We start from the raw sequence: 12,403 nt of genomic DNA, 5'->3' as shown, positions 1-12,403 counted from the left end.
TTCTAGATTTCTAAATACCTAAAAGAGCACTGTATTAAAGATTGTATATCCTTCATTTTTTTTAATATAGATGAATATAAAATAGATTAAGAATTGTCTACGAAAAAGTTAAATTAAGTTAGACAAATATATTATTATTATTATTATTATTGTAATTGAATAAATTAAAAAAAATTAATTAAAAAACATCGTTATCCTTGAATTTAACTCTATCTATTATGCAAAATTTCTATTTATATGATTTATTTTTCATTATATCTAGATTACATCTCATTAATAATTATAGATAAAAAATTTTTATTAATTGCATTTTAAGTTTTCAATTATATGTCAGAACTAATTTTTTTTATCTAAAGTTAATGTAAAAAATAAAAAAATTCACATCAAGTTATCTAGACTCTAGAGTCATTAATAAGTTTTTTGACCAATAAGATGTCATTAATAATCTTTTCTAAAAGTTTAAGTTGCATAAATATAATTAGATAATTTTAATAAGAATAATATTACGCATTTAAATTTATCAATTCTATTATATAAAAATTAGATTTTTGTACTTAACGATGAAGTTAACGTAGCATGTTTCTAATAATGTTTTTCGATTTATTTTTTTAACTCATTAACTATAAGTTATTACGATAAATTAACTATATCAACTAATTAATTTGATTATATAATTTATTGTAATTTATATCAATTTGATTTGGTAGTATTTTCTAATTTATTTATTTTAATATTCTGTTAGTATTTTTAATTTATTTCTTTTAATTTATTAATCCAAATTTATTGTGTGTACTAATTAATTAATTTGATTAATTTATTAGTCATTAAAATAATAAATTTATGAATAAAATAGGCAACTGAGATATTTTTAACTAATTATTAAATCAAATCAAATCAAATCATATATATATATATTGAGCTAAATTCGAATCATGTGAATTATGGACCAAATTAAAATAAAATAATTTCTTACTTATTCAATACACTTTTTGTATTTATAAATAAATTGTTGTCTACTTCAATATATGAAATTTTTATGAATTTTTTATTACGCAATTCACTTTAACACAAATAAATTAATTTATAAAAATTTAAACTTGAACGCTTGCTATGATTAAACTCAAACTTTAATTTATTTTGTCATATTATTATATAAATATTAAATTCTTTGATTAAACACTTATTTGATTACGAAATGATATTATATATTACTTTATGTTGACAATTAAATTTCAGTTACTACACAAATATTATATTTTAGGTAATTGTATATTTTTTTTGTTATGTTAAAAATTATTATATAATTTTAAGATCATTTAGTTATGTTTATTTTTTTAAAAGTATTGTCATTATTGGAGAGTAACTAATGTTTGTGATAGTATAAAATTAAAAAATAAAAATACAAAATATTAATATACTGAATTTTTGAAGTATAAATCTTGAAGTAAATATATGTAATTATAATTAATGATCATAATTAAAAGTCTTTATTTTATTTCAATTTGTTCAGGACATGTTTATCTTAAATTTTATTTCTTTATTAATTAGTATTTTTTTGTACATTTAATTATCATTAATTTATATAAATCAAAATGTATAACTTAAAAAGATAGATACATGTCTAAAAAATAAAAAATAAAATAATTTTTTTTGTTAATAAAAAATTTATGTCGCTTTAGTTTTTTTTTTTTTTTTTGGCATCATATCTTACATTTTTACCATAAGTTAGAGGTAAATTATTAAATATAAATTAGATTCACTACTTATTATCCTAATTCGAATTCATTAAATTCGATTTATATGGAAATGTAAATGGAGACAACTAGGTAACGTTATTGGGTTTAGGGGATTCAAGTAATTTTAGGGTGACTTTGATTTATCAACGTAAATTAGCTTAATATGTGATATTAGTTATTATTATATATAATAGAATAGATGACATATTTATACATTGTCTAGATTAGAAGAATTTGTAGAGAAATAACATGCTGGAGAAGAAGATGGATGGAAAAATTAATTTTTTATTATTTGGTTCAACAAAGAAATTGAATGAAAAACATAAAAGTGTATATGAAGCTCACGTAAATTTTTTCTCTTCAAAGTTGCGAAGAAAACTGATTCAAAAGTGCAAACATGGATAAAAATACAGAGTTACCATTTGAATTATAATTTATATATAATATATAAAAACATTAATATAATTTTTCTCTATTATGATTTTTTCTCTTCTTACTTTTCCTTCCATTCAAGCCAAAGAAATTTTTTCCTCTATTTTCTTTTCATTCATTTTTTTTCATCTAAACAACACGCACAAAAAATATACTTTTCTTTCCATTTTCTTTTCTCTTATTTTTTATCTTATATCCAAACAATAGTTTAGTGTTTATCCATTTATCTTTTATTAATATTGTTATAATAAGGATACATGTAACTTTATAAAAATGATATAGCCTAAACTTTGATTATCTGAGAATTTATTGAGTGGCTAGAATAACTCCACGTCACGAACCAATGAATGCTAGCAATAAGGATGATCACAAAAATAGCCGAAACGGGTATTTACAGGAATTACTCGCGTTTTGGAGCTAGATGGGGACTCCTGAAATCCTCACGACTTGCCATGCGAAAATGGATGGGGACTAGGGGTCAAACGGGTCGAAACCTGTCAAGCTGGTCGCATAACCCGCCAAAAAATGCGAGTTGGGCTGGAAATTTATGACCACCAAACTTAAAAATCCCGCCTACCCTGCACCGCCTAATCCACGGGATTTGGCGGGCTTCAGCGGGACGGGGCAGACTTTCCCGCTGGGCCAAGCTTTTATTTTGGTAGAGCCATTTTTTTACAAATTTCTATAATGTTATTGATCTACAAGAGGATGAAGATGATAATTGAAGAAGTTTTAAGTTATATTTTGGATTATATTTTATGTTTGATTGATTATAAACTTAAAGATGTTTAATTATATATTTTGGATAATTTTTTTTGCTTTGGACAATGCTGGTTTTATTATTTTGTTTCAAAAAAATTGATTTATAAGTATATTTATTACATATTTATAATTATAAAGACGTTAATGTGCATGAATTTAAAAATTATAATTTTTTTATGAGTTTAGAAATTATAAATTTATTGAAATTGTTGTGAAATTATATATATTGTTTAATATTTAATGGTTTATAAAAAAAAAAGATCCCGCTAGCCTACCATTAAGCGGGCGGGGGGAAAATTCAGGACCGTTTTACTAGGTGGGGCGGACTTTTGGCGAGACAGGGCAGACTTTCCCTTTTGCCACTCCTAATAGGGGCACAGACATAAGTACCCACCTCATGAAACTTATTAAATATATGCGAATATAAAATTATTAATTTATCCTATTTTATATATACGTAAATCTATTTCTTGAATTTAGTAACCCTAATTTCTGCCTCCAATTCGAATTTTTCCTTTTTCTTCCCGACTCATTCTCAGCCTTGATCCTCTCTCTCTAACTCACTTTCTCTACCTCTCATCAAGCCCGTCACTACGTCGCTCAGTATCGTCCTAAAAAATTATATTATGTTATTATGTTGGATTATTTTTTTATGTTTTCTCCTTTTGAAATGTTATTTTTCATAACGAATATGTTATAAATTGTGTTAAATTATATTATTGAATTGATTATTTTATAATTTATTATACTATGACTTTTTGTGTTAATTTTTTAAAAAATTTTCAAAGAATATTAATAGATACCCGAAGAGATCTACGTTCTCTGAGGGTTAATTAAATAGGAACTTGCAATGACGGAAAAAGAACAGGGATATTTTTTTAAAATAGGAATGAGGGATGGAAAGTGGGTTTCTCACGCTCTCCTGAGTCCTCATTACCATATCTAACTAGCAACGGAGATCCAATTTGAGCCGATTTAAGAGGGGACGCATGGACTTCATTTGCATTGGGTCTTTAAGGTAATGAACTCAAGTCAGATTTGAGACCCTAACAATAGATTTTAGTTGATCTTGCTTGCATTGAGGTCTTATCAGGCTCAAATATATCTTAAATTAATATTTTGAGTCATTGTTATAGCAAATACCATACTATTTAATATTTTAACACTTAGTATATATAAAAGTTAGATATATTTGCAAGATATTTTTTAATTCAAATTAAAAAAATTAATTATCTCTTTTTTAGTTTTAAATATTATTTTCTAATGTAACGAAAAAGTGAAAATAACAATAATCACTCACATAATTAAAATAGAGAATCTTAATATATACATGACACTATATATATATCAAGGATTATTATATATGATATATAATTTTTTTCTTTAAAATTGTCCCAAGAAAATTTCAACAAAGACAAAAATTCATAAGTATTTCTATTAATGAAAAATTAATCTATTTTAAAGACAAATACAATTTTTTTCTACGGATTTTCTAACTTGGCAAGTCGAGAATTAATCCACCACATATTGATGTTCTATTTATTAAGGGCCTGTCGCTAACTAATGGATTGTGATACACATAAGGCGAGATTCGAACTCCAAATACTTGCTTAAGCGGGCAAGTGAGATGATCATTCAATAAATTTAAATTGATTAAAATAAATATTAATTATTTTTAATATTTTTAAGTTGTAAAATATTTATAATAATAATTACTATGTATATTTTTTATTTAAATTTTAATAAAATTTTTTATATAATTTTATGTATTATCCCGTGTAGGGCACGGGAACATACACTAGTACTTATATAAAAATATGTTCTAAGTGAATGTTGAATCATAGACCTCTCACTAAATGCAAAAGATCCTTAGTCATTAAAAGAAGATCATTAATTAATAATTTAATAAACTTTTTTAACATAAAGTCAGTTTTATTTTAAATTATCATCAAGTTATATAATAATGTTGCATCTTTTTTTGTAACTCGCGGGTAGGGTCGGGTACCCGCGGGTTAAGAGCGGGTAGGATTAGGGTTGAGATATTCTCAACCCGCAGATAGAGTTAGGGTTGACTCCAAACTCTATCTTACCCTATCCATTATCACCCCTATCCACTAATTCGAATCAACCTGATTCGAATTACACTGTTTTAAATTACTTAATATATAATTCGAAGTATACTGTTTTAAATTACTTTGGCTATTGGCTGATTTGTGTAATTTTTGACGCTCATTGGCTTATGCGAGTGAATTACCCTATAATAATAGTGCTATTTATGTATGTAGTAATATATATAAGAACGAAACCGATAAATATATATACAGGGGTGGAGTTTAGTTCAGACAAGGGGGGCCATGGCCCCCCCAAATTTTTTATAAAAAAATTAGTAGTACTTTTTCAAAAGATAAAAGATAGTTTAATTGACTTAAATACTTTACTATGACTTAAAGTACCCAATAAGTTTAATAAGCAACACTCTCTCTATCTTTAAGTTTAAATATAAAAAATTAGATATTTTTTATTTATTTAATTTAATATTATTTTATATTTTACTGTTTATTTAATTTAATTTTTTATATGATAAAAAATAATAGAATATTCAATAAATATTAATATTATTGTATTTGTATAAATTGATAAAAAAAATTCAATAAATATTATAAATTTTAATATTTGTCCTTCTAACTTCTTCTTTACATATTTTACAGGATATATATTCAAATTTTATATAAAATAATAATGAAAAATTAAAGAATTGATGATTTTTTAAGAGGAAGGCTAATATTTAAGAAGGAGAACATATAACTTTTACAATAGCAACACCTGTAGATAGTTCTTCTACTTTAATGAATCACGAAAAAAGTGAGATATAACCTTTAAAAGTTCAAAAAATTACATCCGATGAATTTGACCTTAATTTTTTGGAATGAGACTCTGGAAAACGACTTTAAATTTGGCAATATCACCCAAACCAGAGAGATGAGATTAGACGAGCTTATCTTAAATAAGGTCCATATCAAAAGTATCTCGACAATTATCTTCTATCTGGTCCCCCCAAAATTTTTTTTCAAGTTCCGCCACTGTAACCAGCCAAAACATTAAAGCACTAAAGCTTACAAATGAGAAGCAAGAAGATGAAAAATATCCAAAATAGAGCTACTGTTCGAATCTTATTTCTCCCTTTAAAGACCACAAATCAAAATCTCTACCGTTCAGAATGAAGAATAAGATGAGAAAAATCTGCAGTCCAAATTTCACATTGATCCAATGGTGAACAAATGAGAAACGTTTATTCAAAGATTGTTACTCTGCATAAAAATGAAAAATCTATTTTCTCTCTTGCGAAACTAATTTCTCTCACAGAAGACCACTAATCTACATCTCCATCGTCTAGAATGGAGAACAGTATAAGAGAAAACCGTAGTTCAAATTTTAGGCAGATCCAACGGTGAACAAATGAGAAAATACTATTTGAAATTTACTACTTTGCATAAAAATGGAAATTCTATTTTCCCTCTTCTCTCTCACTTTGATAGCTATATTCTCACTCTCAAAATGACCCTCAAAAATCTAATTAGGGTTCTGACATAATGGTGCAAAGCAAAACCTCAAAAAATTGGGCTTGGGTCTCAGAAAGAAGAGAACAAAAAGCCCAACAAATCTCCCCCTTCTCGACTAGGTGGAGGCCCTCGCCATTCTGGCAATCAAACAACATGTTTCAAGCTTATCTTTTGATATTGCTTTTTTCATCATATCTGCACCATCATCAGTGTGAACTTTCTCAAGTTTCAACAACTTGGAATCTAACATATCCCGTATCCAGTGATACATAACATCAATATATTTAGATCTTGCATGAAAAGTAGAATTCTTAGCAAGATGAATAGCACTTTGACTATTACACAACAACACATAACGGTCTTGCTTGAAACCAAGCACTACAAGAAACTTCTTTATCCACAATAACTCTTTACATGCTTCAGTTGCTGCAATAAACTCTGCCTCTGTGGTAGAAATTGCAACACCCTTCTGTAATCTTGACTGCCATGAAATAGCTCCCTCTGCAAATTTGACCAAATAACTTGAAGTAAACTTTCGAGAATCAACATCTCCTGTCATGCCTGGATTAGAGAGAAAACGACTCACAGTACCAACCGCATGAGCAATATCTGGTCTAGTACACACCATAGCATACATCAAACTTCCAACAACTGAGGCATAAAGAATTTCATTCATTACTTATTTCTCCTCATCAGTGGTTGGACACTGCTTGGTACTCAACTTAAAATGAGGAGCAAAAGAACTAGCAATACATTTGGCATTATTCATGCCAAACCTTTGAAGCACATTCTTTATGTACTTCTCCTGTGACAAATAAAGCTTCTTGGAATCTCTATAATGAGTAATAATCATGCCTAAAATCTGTTTGGCAGGACACAAGTCCTTTATAGCAAAGAACTTGCTCAACTGTTTCTTCAATTTATTAATCATCAAAGCATTCTTATTAATATTTATAATAATTAATAAATATTAAATAAAATAAATTTTTATTATTTTTAATTAATTTATTTTAATTTCCAAAAATTTTCATATACATATATATTTGTGGTGAGATTTTGAAGTGGCAAATGACGGTATGCTTGCTGTGTTATGACTCTTAATTATTTGATGGTATTTGCCTACTTTGTCTTCCACATGCATATCAAATTTGATGTAACCTTTCCTTGATTTTGGTGCTACAATACAATAATTAATGGCACACCAAGAAGAAGAAAAATGACTTTAATTTGATGATGCCTAATTAGAATGGCCAGCAATTAGAAAGGCTAGCTACTAGTGTCTGCTTTGCTTCATGGTTTAGACCTAAAATACGTAATTAAACAAATTAAACAGTGGTTCCCATTTTCTTTGACAAATTATATTGCTGTGGATGGATTGTGTTCATCAATAAATATAATCATGATGATGACAATCATTTTCTCTTAAGAGGGGTGTGTGAAGTGAATGTTCACACCGGAACCTAATTAATAAGTCTCATTATATTGATTGATGGCCCTAAGGGCTATGAACAATAATACCACATATCCCGTAGCACACACTTTTAACGGTTCTAAATAGCTCATCAAATTAAACACAAGAAAAAAGTAGTGTTTTTTTTTTATTATTATTATTTGATGAAATTGTTGTAAACTCTTAATTGGTTAGGGTTGACTATATATATTTATACATGTGCTTCTCTACTTAATAATTTAAATTTTTAAAAAATTTATTTTATGCCATATATAGTATTAGAATATTTGGATTAAAATAATCCAAAAATCAATTTTTGTTATTCTCATTATTTTAAAACAAAAAGTCAACAGAAGACAAATAAAATTTCTTTTGTAGCTTAAATTTTTTTTATTATGGAAGTCTTTAAAAAAACAAAATTTTCTTTATATTCTATAGCTTAACAGCTTGGAGTAAACGATCCATAGCGGCTAACGTTGTGTTGTACACTTTGACGGAAGGATAATCTAACAATAGGCCATTGATACATGAGCATCTTTAGTTATTTTTCTTTATCATTCATTTGAATAAAGTTAGTGATTTTCTCATTATAATTAAAATTCTTGTGACTTAATTAATCTTATGTGAAATTATTTTGATCTTTGATATATTTAGGATTAAAAGATTTTAGGCAAAAAAAAAAAAAAGAACAAACATAGAAACCCTAGAAAAGTGTAACGCCTTCGAAAAGAATTTGTAAATGCTGTCAATCCTGACTTCTTCATATTCAAGAGAGCATAATTTCAGCTATAAAGGTCCAAATGAAGCAGTTCCAGTAGCGTTAGAAAGCTAACATTTAGATCTTCAAAACAATGTACATATGTCTATAGTAGACGTTCAGTTTGAGCCACGCATGACCAGCACCTTTCAGCTCGTAAAAACAACGCCCAAAACCGACGTGCCACACTTTTGAAGGCCCCCAAATCTGGCGTGCAACGTCTCCAAGTCATACTAAAGACGTGCCATGCCAAGATCAAACAACTTTCAAGGAAGAAGGCATGCCATACTCTGATACTCACCCAACGGCGTGCCACACCAAATCTTGAAGATACGTCTAGGGACCAAGGCACCCATGGCGTGCCATGCCAAGTCCACCAGCGTGCCGCGCCTTCGACTGCTCTCCATGAATGGGCGTGCCATGCCATACTCTTAAGTGGCAAGCTGGCCCAAAAACCAGAAAGCCTCTCCCAAAAAGCTAACACAAGGACATGTCACGCCAACTCCACCAAGTGTCACGCCAAGTCCAACTCAAATCACCAAGTGCCACGTCATTTCCTCCACTTACACATACACCCATGTTTTCATCCCTTGGGTCAACTTTCAGTGATCCCCAAAGACCTTGGCGTGCCATACCACTCTTGCTAAGTTACACACTAAGCCCAAGACCATATCCAAGCTCATGATTTTAGTGAAGTTTAAGGAACCACTTTGTTTTGAATTCATGGAGAAGATCACTCTCTAATTTAGATTGATTAGCAAAGATTTGATTTGATTATATTTGATTTGTTCTGAATTTGAGTTTTAGGTTTTAACTTAGGATTAAAATAAGTGTGGGGCATTGAGTCGAAGACACATCACACATAATACATCACACCAAACAATTCATCTCAGTTTTACATTCACTATGAGTAACTAATTCTTCATTGTTAAGGTTAGGAGTTCTGTTTATTTTAATAGATTAATATTATTGTTTTTCTACTTTTGATTAATACATTAATGTTTTATTTAAGAAGTAAGTTTCGTTCTTCATATTAAGGATTAGAATGTATTAAAAAATAATTATAATCTGATTTGAATTTGTTATTACCTTAAAAAAGTTGATCATTTGAATTAAGCTTGAAATTTCTTCTCATAATATCTCAAGTTTGTAAAACTAGTTTTGATAAGTGACATAAAATCAACTAAGATTAGTCATTAAGGATTGCATGGCTTTAAATTAATAATTGTGTTTTACCTCTTATCATATTTTTTTAAAAAGCTACAAGAGCTCAACACAAACGTGGAGCGTTTGAGACATAAAACAAATAATAAAATAACACCTATTATAACCACTTAAATTTCTCAACAGATACGTATCCTCAATGTTACCTCCGACATTGCCATCAACAACGAAAAGGGATTATCTCCCATCCTCCTTACCCCATAAGAATCTTTTCTGTAATGAAATAAGTTTCACCGCAATAGCCTTCGACATCTTATATAAGCTTAAATAATATACCTACAGACTATTTAAAACTGCTTTGATGAGTACTAACTTCCCTGCTTTATTAAGAACCTTGGATTTCCATAAGCTGAGCTTCTCCTCCACTTTGTCTATTATTGGCTTCCAAATCTTGACCAACCTCGGATTTGCACCTAGAGGGATCCCCAGGTATTTAATATTATTGGCTTCCAAGTCTTGACCAGCCTGGGATTCGCACCGAGAGGGATCCCTAGGTATTTAACCGGAAGAGCAGCTTCCTTGCACCCCAGCAGACGACACATGCTCTGAACCCACTGTTGATCACAATTGATTGGTATCAAACTCGATTTCTCAAAATTGATGCTTAACGCCGACATCAATTTGCAGCATCGTAGAACCTTTTGTAATTCTTAACGGACTCCTCCTCTGGCGGACAGAACAACACAGTGTCATCAGCAAACTGGAGATGTGACAATTCTATATTGTCTCTTCCCATGAACAGAGGGGATATCTGACAATTTCTAACTTCCTCCCCAATCATTCTATGTAGGACATCAACAATAAGTACAAATAAGAATGGAGAAAGAGGATCACCTTGTCTCAGACCTCTATCCATCTTGAACGGCTTAGTTGGCGAATCATTTATCAACACTAACATAGTAGATGTGCCAACACACTCCATAACTCACTCCCTCCACCTGCGCCCAAACCCCATCTTCTGCAGGACAATGTCCACAAAGCTCCACTTGACCCTATCATATGCCTTTTGAAAATCCAGCTTGATTATAGCCGCTTCCTTCTTCCTCGATTTGAGCCAATGTACAGTTTCACAAGCAATAAGAGCCCCATCGTGTATTTTCTGACCCTTTACAAATGCACTCTGAGTCTCTCCAACCAGGCCTGGCATAACTGATCTCATCCTCCTAACCAATACCTTGGAGATCACCTTATACACACACCCAATCATGTTGATTGGTCGAAGGTCCTTAATCTCCTTAGCCCCAATGAACTTTGGCACCAAAGCCACCCATGTGAGATTAGAGTCTTTCGATAGCCTAGATGTCTGGAAGAACCCTATCACAGCTGTCGTGAACTCATCCCCAATTTCATCCTAACACTTCTTAATGAAGTTCATGTTGTATGTACCCATCACTTCCTGGTGCCCTAGTTAATTCACAGTCCCACACGGCATCTTTAATCTCCTAAGATGACGACAATACCTCTAGAGCTGTAGCATCTTCTTCATCTATTATATTCACCAGTCTATCTCTAAAACCCACCATAGGAGACTCCTTCTGATGATATAATTTATTGTAGAACTCTCTGATAGTAATTTTTATTCTTGCTTGATTCCTGACTAACTCTCCATTAATTATCAATGCATCAATCATGTTATTCCTCCTTCTTGTTGAAACTACATTGTGAAAGTACCTGGTATTTTTATCCATGTCCTTCACAAGTCGGGATCAGGACATCTGTTTCTAGTGCAGTTCCTTCCTCACATACCACTTCTCACAGCAAGACACCAACGTCTTTCTTCTTATCTCCACTGTTCCATCATATACTCCAGTACTTACCATGTCGTCTATCTTCCTGATCTCTTCCTCAAACTTCATAAAATTTTCTTATCCATGTCGTCAAAAGTTATCTCTGTGCCATCTCTCCAGAGGAACCGTCAATACCTTCAATTTATCTGTGAACTGTATATTCCCTAATTTCTTCCATTCCTCTTTAACCATTCTTAGAAAATCTTCATGTGTAAACCACGAGTCAAGATTCCGGAACGACCTAGGTCCACATCTCAAACTAGTATCTTCTACTATTATCGGGTAGTGATCTGACAAATCCCAAGGTCCACCTCTCAAGCGAATCTCTGGGAACTCCTCTACCCATTCTAGACTAACCAAAACTTTATCAATCCGGCTGTAGGAACGTCATCTGAACCACGTAAATTTCTGGTCATTGAGCAGTAAGTCCACCAAATGCATATCTTGTATCCAGTTCTTAAACTCTTCAGCAGAAATTGATAAGCTAACATTACCTTTTCTTTCCTCTACTTGTACAATCTCGTTAAAGTCTTCCATGAAGCAACAGGAAACCTGATACAATCCAGCTGTATAGCTCAACTCTTTCCACACAATAAATTTTTTGTCTCTAATATGAGCACCATAAAACAAAAGAGTACATATATGGAGTGTAATTAAAAAATATAAAAAAATAAAATGATCAATTTTAAAAATAA

This window comes from Arachis ipaensis, chromosome B07, assembly GCF_000816755.2.
Source record: "Arachis ipaensis cultivar K30076 chromosome B07, Araip1.1, whole genome shotgun sequence".
NCBI lineage: Eukaryota > Viridiplantae > Streptophyta > Magnoliopsida > Fabales > Fabaceae > Arachis > Arachis ipaensis.
Note: the sequence above shows the minus strand (reverse complement) of the source record.